Raw genomic sequence first — 9,263 nt, 5'->3', positions numbered from 1 at the left:
ATCTCTAATCATTAGAGAAATGCAAATCAAAACTACAACGAGATATCACCTCACACCTGTTAGAATGGCCATTATCAAAAAGACGAGATGACAAATGTTGGCATGGATCTGGAGAAGAGGGAACCCTTGTGCACTGTTGGTAGAAGTGGAAGTAATGCGGCCAATGGAAAACAGTATGGAGGGTCCTCAAAAAATTAAAAATAGAACTACCATATGATTCAGCAATCCCACTTCTGGGTGTATATATAAAGGAAACGAAACCAGGATATCAAAGATATCTTCACTCACATGTTTACTAAAGTATTATGCACAATAGCCAATATCAGGAAGAACCTAAGTGTCTGTCAATGGATGAATGGATAAAGGAGATGTGATATATATGGAATATTATTCTGCCATGAGAAAGAAGGAAATCCTGTCATTTACAACAACGTGGTCGGACCTCAAGGGTGTTATGTTAAGTGAAATAAGTGAGACAGAGTAAGACAAATACTGTATGATATCACTTATATGTGGAATCTAAAAAAAAAGCCAAACTCACAGAAACAGAGACTAGAATGGTAGTTACCAGGGGCTCAGAGATTGGAACAATGGATAGATGTTGGTTAAATTGTACAAACTTCCAGTTAGAAGATGAATTCTGGGGGTCTAATAATATATATATGTATATATATTAAATCAATGCATTGTATACCTTAAACTTACACAATGGTGTATGTCAAGTGTATCTCAATAAGCCTGGAAAAAATAAATAGTTGGAATACTAACATTTCTAAGCCTAAAATTTGTGATACCTCAAAGTATCTTTAAACATCTCCACAGGAATATAAATATTTTCCCCAAACATCTTTTAAAACCTAATTAATATTACAACACAATTTTCTCCATGATATGCCATTGGCAAGAAGAAGGAAGTGATGGGTTAGTAATTTCACAGATTAGACCAGAGTGTGGTAGTTTAAAAGTTGGAAATCATTACATCAAAATATGTTCTGAAAAACTAGTGGAAAGGCCAAAGTTAGTGGATTCAGGGAGTCAGCCCATGTTTAAACATGGTCATATATGCCTCTACTTTTTATCTGTATTAAATTTATCTATCTGACATAATCCAATGAAATGGCAAGTAAAGATAGACTGAATATTCAACATACTGGTAAATTTCAAAATGAATGCTCAAAACAGCTATTTCCCCTCCCCATGAATTTTTTTTCTTAAATATCAGTGAGGTACATGGAAAAAAGAAAATCCAAGGAAACCACATCTTATTTTAATTATTTATATTTACACTTAGCTGTTTAAAGTATGGAGAAATTAATAAAATAGAATTAGGAACCTGAGAAGTTGAAAGTACATAAGATAGATTTTAAACAGACATTTGAAAAGCAGATACTTTCATGTTTTAAGTCCAAGAAAGATGAATATCAATGCATAATTCATACAAATGGCTAAACAAATCACTAAACAATCCTATAGTGTATGTTACTAAAGAATTGATTTCCATTCGTCTATGTGATAAATCCTTAATGTGATTTCATTTTAACAAGAGCAGAAAAAGAACTATGACACAAACCCAAATCAGTTTTATTATAATGTTAATTTACATCCATGCATAAAGCTGTTCTGTCTAATGATTGCTCACGTTGATATGGAAAATTCTTTAAAAGGGTTCTTGTCATTTACAGAACATTTTAGTTTTGTATATTTCCTATGTTATAAAGCTTTTCTGGCCAAATTGCTTCATGTGTGTATTTTATCTTAAGTTTTCAAATAGGGAAAGCTGAGAATAGATATGTGGCTTTGTACTTCTGTTGTTGCCTTTTAAGGGTGGTTGGTGTAGTGTTCTGACTCAGAGGGCTCTGTCAGAGAATGCTCAACTTTTGCGGACTAGCTGGTTTGTATGGACATCTGTATAATTTTTCATCCAACATTAGGATAGAACTTACTCCCTGTGGCATTGGAGCAAGGGAGTAAGAGGGAAGTCGCTGGGTTCTAGACTCACTCACTTCATGAACTTGAATAAGCCATTTTAACTTCTCTAGCCTCAATTCTCCAACTCATACGGCAGAATTAACAGTCCTGCCTTGACTATAGTACAGTCATCCTTTGATATCCACAGGGGATTGCTTCCAGGACCTCTGTGGGTACCAAAATCCACGGATGCTTAAGTCCCTTATATAAAAATCTTCAGATACAGAGGGCCAACTGTACAAGGTTGTTGAGAAGTCCAGCCAGATTAATTGGTTATAAATTTTACAAACCTAAAGGGATTTAATGAGGATGGGGCTGATAAAGGAAATCAGGGCCCATGTACAGCAGGTGCTCAAGAGACATTAGTGGTGAGGCCTTCAGCTCACCCTGATAGCAGGAGCTTAAGGCAGGGACATGCCAGAGCAGAATCTAAACTCTGCATAAAGTAAATTGACTTTGCTTTTGAAGTCCTTCCTTTGTGAGAGTGGAATTTGTGATAGGAAACCGGTTTGCTCAGAGTGGTGTGAGTTGTATGGGGTGGGGCACAAACGACCTGCTACTTTTGTTTCCATTTTTGATTTCCAGATTTCTCTGAGTTTCTCTCATCTTGTTTCCTGCTTTTCCTAAAAGCCTGAGTATATGAATATCCTTTTTCCTGCAGGTGTTAGCAACTTCTTTATCCTTCCGGACATTCTCAATGATCATTGCCTTTCAGGTGGGTTCCACAACTAGGGTGAGTGATGTATTAACAAAAATGAAGATAACGATAGCAAGGGACTTCTTATGAATGCTGGTGTGAGGCATTCTTACTTGGACTGAGGATGCAGATCTCAAAAACCATACAGTAAATTTTTAGAAACTCAGTTAAGTTTTTAAAAACATAATCTACAGGGGAATTCTATTAAAAATGGCTTTGTCATTAAACTGTTGCCAATAAACTGTCAGTAAATGATGAAATATCACCTCATACAACTGAGAAAGCCCATTATAACACTATAAACAGAGTCTTATTACGTATAATCATCTGCACACATATGTATATTATATACAAAATATATGCACATATACATTAAGTTCTTTAGGTCTTAGTATTAATAAAACGTCATTTTAAAAAAAGAAACTTTCTCTTTTTAATTCTTTGCATACTTCCTGCTTAGAATCCATGGATAACACCATCTTGTTGAGGTTATGTGATCTTTGTGTTCTTGAGTTTTATATTATTTTTCCTTCCTTGGCAAAAATTATAGCTGCATGGAGAAGTGGCAGCTCACCCTTAGTGTCACTGCTGGGTTCCCAAGCAGCTGGAAGGACTGCTGCTCTTTAGGCCTCTCTGGGAGTTACTCTGGGATGGAAATTCTCAGCCTCAACTGGAGTTTAGCAACAGTATGGAAAAACAAAAGAAGTGTAATTTTCCAAAATCAAGTTGACTAAGACTCTTGTCTTCTCATTTACTCACCCTCCCTTCTAAAGGGTAACTCTCAGGACACTTCATTATGTTAACTGGAATTATATCAGAGAAAGAACCCTGCTACACTGAAGCCTGGGTGCACAGCCCAATGCAGGTAGAAAGCCTTGTGAGTTTAAATTTTAAAAATAAACTTTCTACATGAAAGCTTTTCAGTGATTTTTTTAAAAAAATCTTTTCTGGCTTGAAGTATCATATACATCTCTCCCACTCAGAAAAGAAAGTTTTGCCAAATCAATCATAGCCACATTTGCTGATTATTTTAACTAAACTCTACACAAGTATTTGACAGTTTTCCAGATCATACATTGGTCTAAATAGAGAATTTTAGGAAAATATGTACATGATAGTTGAACAGATACTGCTGTCATTTCACACATCATTTTGGTAAACTATGGCTTAAAATTATAGTAAGTACAGCCATCTTTGATCTTTGACCACGCTAGGTATTCTTTGAACTTTCCCAAGTTTTGTTTTGCTTTGTTTTCCTTACTACTTATAGAAGGGAAATTTGCTGGATATTGAAGTTGCTTATTTATAATTATTCTCCTAGGTCTTATGGAGAAGCTAGGGATTTATGTCATTACATACATTTAATTGTAAGGAATTCTATGGCAGTCAATGTACACAGAATGTAAAACTGTTAAAAAAGAGTCATGATATTTCTTAAGTAAAACTTAAGTGTCTGTAAAGAAGCATCCCAAAGGAGAATTGTACTGGCATTTGTGTTTTGGGTGCTACGGAATTCATCCTACCTCTGCTTTCACTCTTGACTCCTACAGTCTCTTCACCATGAAGAGCTTCTTTAACAATGTTAAGTCAAATGATGTCATTCCTTGGATGAAAACCTCACATTAATGTCCTATCTCTCTCAGAATGAAATCCAAAGTCCTTACCTTGGCATAATAGCAGGGTTACCACATAATTTATCATCCAAACAGGACTCTTTAAAGAGTGGAAGGTGCCTTAAGAGTAATTTTGCCAGGGAAACAGATGTAAACCATGATTGTCCAAGCAAACCGGACCCCTACCTGGTAGATATCATGTTCTATCAGTGTCCTCTTCTTTCAATCCTCACTTAGCTCCAGCCACATTGACCTACTGGATGTTTTTCAGATATAGCAAGTGTGCCCAGCTACCTGGAATGTTCTTCCCTAAGATACCTGCATATCTTGCTCTTTTCAACTTAATCCTGGTCTCTACTCAAATCTCATCTCTTCAGGAGAACTTTCCTGACTCCTTCCTAAAGTAGTATCCCTCTTCCCCTGTTCACTGTCACCTTCTTACTCTGCCTTACTTTTCTTCATAACACTGATTACATCTTTACATCATTATATATGTATTCTTGTTTGTTTGTTTTCTAGTTGGTTGTGCCTCCCCCACCAGAAGGCAAGCTCCATCAGTGGATGAACTTTGTTTTGCTTATTGCTGTGTGCCTGGCATCTAGAACAGTGCCTCACACCTACTAGATATTTAATCATACTCAGTGAATGAACAAACGAATACCTACATAGAAGAATAAGTTGATGGCCAGAATGGCGGCTGTTTTAAGAGGAAAGAGCAGCTTCACTTTACTTATGGATGTTAAGTGACAGTGCTTGTAAACCAAGAAATAAATGAGAGGTGCCAGGAAGAGTATTACATAATACAAAGGATGAGTTAGGGAAAATTTTGTCTAAAGTGAATGGTTAAAGACGGTATTCTAGAGAAATGCTGACTCGTTGAGATTTTTTACCGTTTAATTATACTGAAATATTTCCTCCCTGGTAATGCATATTTTATATCTCTTTAATATATTTCATCCATTTGAGTTGCCTACCAAGTGTTATAATTCAACTTAATTTTAAAAAGTTATTTCAAATTTTGTGACAGTTACTAGATTTAGGAAATCCCTTAACAGATGTTGTCTTAGAAATGATCATGTATAACTATCCGAACACCACCTATGTGCCAGGCATTAAAGTGTTTTACAAATGTTATTTTATTTAATCCTCTCAACAAACCTATATGACATAGGTATTCCCATTATCTCCAATTTGCATTGAGGAAACTGAGGCACAGAGAGGTAAAGGCAGTCTGACTTCAGAGCCCCTAACCCATTGCCTTTGCCATTTTGTATGGTTTACTTTTTCTTGTTGTTTTGGAATCACTATCAGTTTATTATTCCTGTTAATCTCTGTATTCCAATAGAAATACCCTGAAAGTATCCCCTGATTTCTCTGTCAAATTCTAAATGTAACCTTTTGTGATTCAGCCTACTTAACCACTACCAGTTGTTTTCCCTTAACTTTTATCACTGTGGATTTCTGTCTTGGTTATGTTTTTCATTGTTTATGGTTTTTTTTCACAGGAATGTCACCCTTTTGAGAGTAGAGACCTGTTTCGCTTACTGCTATATTCCTAATGTGTAAGTGCCTGGTATGTAGCAAATGCTCATAACTATTGGTTGCATGAGTAAATACTGAATGAGTGAATTGTATCAAAACTTTTTTCTATATGACTAATGTGATTCAATCAGTCAGCCAGTATTTATAAGCACTAATTCTGTGCCTAGTACTGTGCTCCATATATATACTAATACACACACACACACACACGTATTTATATATGTGTGTGTGTGTATATAGTATTTGCTAAATGTCAGGTCCTCTTCTAAGTGCTTTACATAAAGCAACTCTTTTATCCTCTACGATAACCCCTTGAGGTGGTCTGCAAAGATTTTTAAAAAAAAAGACATTAAGACATAACTCCTTTATGTAAGGAGCCTTAAATCTAGTTAAGAAATAATACCAATGGAAGTGAAATAAATAGAAAACAATACAAGTTTATAATTCAAGGCAATTATTAAATTGTGAATTACAATTAAATTTTGAGGAAAGGGGAATATAAGTACGTATTTCAACTTTTAAAAGGAGTTGATTCTTTATCTTGGTCTTAAGCAATGGGAGGAATCGGATAGATGAAAGGAAGAAGACAATGATATTTCTGGATAGAATAACTGAGTTAAGGTAGAGAACAAAGGTTAGCTATTATTCACAATAGCTAACACATGGAAGCCACTCAAGTGTCCATCAGTGGCTGAAAGTATGAGCAAAATGTGGAATATATACACAAGGGAATATTATTCAGCCCTAAAAAGAAAGGAAATTCTGACATACACTACCACATGGATGAACCTTGAGGACATTATGCTAAATAAGATTAGTCAGTCACAAAAGGACAAATACTATATGATTCCACTTATGTGAGATACTTAGAGTAGTCAAAATCATAGAGACAAAAGTAGAATGGTGGTTGCCAGAGGTTTGGGGGAGTAGAGAATGGAATTATTGTCTAGTGCGTGTAGAGTTTCAGTTTTATAAGATTAAAAGAGTTATGGAGATAGATGGTGGTGATGGTTGTACAACATTATGAATATATTTAATATCACTGAAACTGTACACTTAAAAATAGTTAAGATGGTAAATTTTGTTATGTGTATTTTCCCACAATAAAGAAAAATTGGGGGAAAGAAGTGCTATTTGCAATTCTACAGAATCCAATTATAGCTTTTTGATTCCCCACAGAGGATTTTTCACTAAAATTCAGCTGGTATAAAAACAGACATTTCCCAGAGGGATAAACAGAGAAGACATAATAACCTCTGCAAGATCCTCTATAAACTGCAAAGAATATGAGAATGCCTGTAAGGGTTTTTGTTTTGTTTTGTCTTTTTTCTTTTTTTTTTTGGTGATGATAGGGGAGGTGGAGTATAAACAAGCTCAAAAAGCTTTAAAAAGTCTAATTATAGTGTAGCAATTTCTTTTGTACAATATATTTACTATTCTCCAAACTATTTCTCCAAATAATGCAACTTACAATTAAATATTATGCTAGATAAAGGGACATATAGACCAAGGTTCTAAATGAGCTAGATGTGGATGGAGAGGTCTGAAAAACAGAGCTTCTGAAGGGAGAAGGACTAAAGAGTTGAAGGGGAAAGAAATAGAAAGTAAGGGAAGGGGAGAGAAAAGTGATTCAAGTCTTTTCAAGATTTTAAAGCCAAGAATTTGAATTAAAAGAAAATTAGTTAGAAACCACTTAAATTCGTATATGCAGTTTACATTATTGCTCATGTCCACCAATGCAGAAAACATTTTCTGTGCAACACTCTGGGACTGCTTGGAAAGAAAGGTCATCTATACACAGATAGATACTACCTTTGCTGCTGAATTGTTGGATTAATCTTTTAACAAAGACTTAAATATTTCTAATTCCCTTTGCCCTTAAGCCTTGGAATTAATCAGACTTTCAGCGGTGTTCTCTCTCCTCCCCACCTCTCTCCTTCCTTTCCCTTCCTGTGGGCCGGTGATTCCACACAGTCCACACGGCCCTCCACACCCTTTACATAATCATCCACCTGAAGTGGGGCTCTGTGGACATAACCACTCATTTCTAGCCGTGGTCTGTGCAGCCTGCTGCCAAAAGTTCCCTTCGCCTCCTGAGGGCCTTTAGGCAACTTTTGACACACACTGAGTTTCTAACAGTAGGGTTAACTTTGGGTGAAAGTGCACTGTGTATTTTGGGTGCGGGTCACTGTTTGCTGTTCTGGTTTGCCGTGTACACAAAGGCTTAAGCAAGGCTCCTCTGGGCATTTTAGTTTAGGGTGTGGAGATTATGTGACACAGTTGTCAACTCTTGGTTTTCCTTCAGGCCAATTAGCTGAAAACTGGTTTCACTCAATTTGTTTTGATTTGTTTGGACCAACTATTTGCTAAAGCAGAGGGAGCCCGCCTTCAACACTGAGGCAGCCCCTACAGAGAGTCTGGGTTGGTTCTCTGCAAGCTCTCCATCCCTGCCATAAAATGAAACCATTTACAATATTTCCTACATCATGGTGTCTCTTGTCATCTGCTCTCCCGAGCTTGTTCCAAATGCTCCCTTTCTGGCCTCAAGTAAAGTTCCCAGAGCCCAGGAACTGGGATCCAGGGTGGTTTCCTTTCGCTGGAACAGCAGGCAACTAGGTCATGGCTGCATAACTGCAGAGCAGCCAGGTATGCTCTGGGAAAAAAAACAGTTGCTGAAACCAAAGTATATGTAAAAGCACTATTTCCCCTTTGATTCAAGAATATTATCATGAACCTTAGCAGAACAAAACAGTGGTGCTGACTCAGCCTTCTGAACATTGGCCCTGAACCTGATCGTGCTTTTAAATTGAGCTAAGGGTTTAAACAGCGAGTGGACTCATTTAACTCTGTTTATTGCTATATCCTCTGTTCTGGCTTTGTTCCAGAGATTTCCGATGGCTCCAGCAGCTCTGGAGTCAGTATCTCTGATGTGTTTGCATCTGACCTCTGACCTAAGCTTCAGGGTTATTTTCAGCTGTTTCTTGACAGGGAATCCAACAGCTGCTGTTTAATACCACCGACAACTTGTAACACACACTGAGTTTCTAGCAATAGGATTAATCTGCCGATCCTGGGCTCTGATTTAAGCTGTCTATAATTTTCCTGCACAAGGCATGGGGGAAAAGTAAAAACCGAATCTGAAGTACAATGTTATCCTTTTTTTAAAAAGTGTAGCGAAATATACATAGTCTTAACCTTTAATCCAAAAAACCCAAAACATTTTCCTGCTGCAATTAAAAGTAACAGCAAAGTATATTACTTCCTAGTAGTTGTGGCAACTGGACTTGAAAATACTGTTCAGTGGAGTAGATGGTCTTAAAGAAATCCTGACTTGGTAGATATCTATTGATAACTGCTCATTGAAATATTTTTTAAAATGTCCCTAAGAAATCTGAGAAAATGTGACCATTTCATATAAATTTCATTTGACAAAAGGCAGTAAG

This window comes from Leucopleurus acutus (assembly GCF_964270905.1).
Source record: "Leucopleurus acutus genome assembly, chromosome: 6".
In the NCBI taxonomy this organism is placed as follows: domain Eukaryota; kingdom Metazoa; phylum Chordata; class Mammalia; order Artiodactyla; family Delphinidae; genus Leucopleurus; species Leucopleurus acutus.
Note: the sequence above shows the minus strand (reverse complement) of the source record.